Raw genomic sequence first — 2,500 nt, 5'->3', positions numbered from 1 at the left:
CAGAGAGTGAGTGAGTGAAAGAGAGAAAGGGAGAGAGATAGATGTAAGAGATGTAAGGAGAGAGAAGATGATGGGGAACGACATTCACAAAGTGAATCAGTTGACAGAGCTACAACAACGGAGAAACAGAGTTGTTCTGAGTTGTATGAGTTTTGTATGAGTTTGGGGATCCGCTATCAAGAACAATACGCATCACAATGAGAACAGAAGTTGTGGAGATGGTGGGGAAGTATAGTGCCAGATTTTTTAGGTACGAGATTGCTACCACATTTCCATCCCCACTCTCTTTTTGCCACAACGGGGGTGCAATCACAAAGCAAGCTGATGTTCCACTTTGATGCTTCTCATGTGATTGTGTAAAAAAAAAAAACTCTTTGAATTTCATAATCCTGGACTCTAACTCGATCTTGCTGCTCACTGACTGTGTCTCTCCTCGTTCGCAAATGCAGACACACACGTGCACCTACTGTAAGCACACACAGACACGCACCAGCAGACCAGCAGAGACAAGCATGCACATGCACATGCACAGTGCACACACTCAAACATAAATGTGCACGCACACACGCACGCACACACACACGCACACACGCACACACAGAACGGTGCATTGTCAGTGTCCACCTCCATCTTCACGGCCTGTAAAAACGGTATTTATGATTCACCACTTAGAAAGGCCATGGTAGAGTGATAAAAGGTACTGTAAAAGGCACATCCATAGTACAAACACCCACACCGCCCTCAGGCACACAACCCACCAACCGTCATTCACATCCTGTTAGAAGCAAGTCAAAAATAAATGATGACCATGACTAAAGACTTCTTTTTTGTTGAGTCAGCTGTGTAAGGCTCTCAGATGAGTGAGGGAAGGTCAATCCCGTCCTGCCTCGGATTGTTCCGGAAGAGCGTGAACTTCATTAGCGGGAGATGAGATTGATTAATGTCACTATTACGCTGCGGTGCACGGTAAATTGTGCTGTGTTATTTTAACACGTACAGAGTTGAATTGAACAGATGGATACACTCCTTAAGTGTTGAATAAACACTGCAAAGCGTTAGCCTACTATGTGGTGACAGTTGCAGTGTAGTTTCTGGTCTCTGAGAAACAACAGGGAAAAGAGGTGTAGCTGAAGGATTTTTTTTCTCGAAGTTAGCCAAGGAATCTTTAAATTAGCTCATAACTCTCCCACAATGAAACACCATCGGTCTGATAAAAAAGATGAACTAACCAAGAGACTCTCTTAATTCTGTGGAGTGCGAAGAGGGTTATCTTAATTCTGTGGAGTGCGAAGAGGGTTTGCAGGGCATATTTATTTCCTAACGAGCGGCAAAGCTTTTTCAGTGAACGGTCTGTGCCCTTGGAATCATTAACTAATAGCCTGATGTCGAAACGCGTCAAAGCCTGAGAGAAAAGAGACCCCTCTGAATGTTGGAAATGCCTACACTAATTTGAAGATGAAGAAAGTCTCTTTTTTATCTCCAATAATACATTTTTATGAAGCTTGAGACACCACTTATCAGCGCAAAATGAAAGAGATCCTTTCATGTTGGTCCATTGTAGAGTGTGTGCAATGTTCTCCACTGTTCTCTGGAGAGCCTTTGGTTCCTCTCACTGTTCTCTTGTTATGGAATAATTACGACGTCCATGACCAACCATCCCTTTTTTTCCAATTTCTTTAAAAAAAAAAAAAAAGAGGTTTGCCCGCTGCTTAGCCATCCTGACTGCTCCTTTTAATGGAGTGGGCGGCCGTGAAGACTAATGGCGGTGTGTACATTCACAAACGCTTTAATGAGCTTCTTCTAATGGCTCTGTCTTTCTGAATATAAATGCCCCCCCACCCCCCACCACACACACACACACACACACACACACACACACACACACACACACACACACACACACACACACACACACACACACACACACACACACACACACACACACATCCCTCCCACTTGGCACGCTTTGAGATCCTCGCATCTTACTCACTCTATCTCTACCCTTACGTCTTACCCCCAACCCCCCTCAACACACACACACACACACACACACACACACACACACACACACACACACACACACACACACACACACACACACACACACACACACACACACACACACACACACACACACACACACACACACACACACACACACACACACACACACACACATCTCCTCTCATTTGGTATTCATAGAGGGGGACAGTTTTTTTTTAACTCTCGCCTTAAGCTGCGGCATGCTTCTCTTTTTATTGCTCTTCCCCGAGTTATCATAAAAATGTAAGAATCAAAGGAGGAATGGTTTTTATTACTACAAAAACAGAAGAAAGGGGTGAAAAGAAAAAAAGGCATTACTTCCCTCTGACTTTAATGCTTGGCAAAGAAAAAAAATCACACAGTGCCATTGGTGTCTGATTGTAATCATAGTGCCTTCATGAGAAAGAGAAATGTCACTGACGGAGAGGAACTGTTCGTGTCACCTGTGAGTGTGGAT

Source organism: Engraulis encrasicolus, chromosome 23, assembly GCF_034702125.1.
Source record: "Engraulis encrasicolus isolate BLACKSEA-1 chromosome 23, IST_EnEncr_1.0, whole genome shotgun sequence".
Taxonomy (NCBI): Eukaryota; Metazoa; Chordata; class Actinopteri; order Clupeiformes; family Engraulidae; genus Engraulis; species Engraulis encrasicolus.
This window is presented reverse-complemented; position numbering follows the sequence as displayed.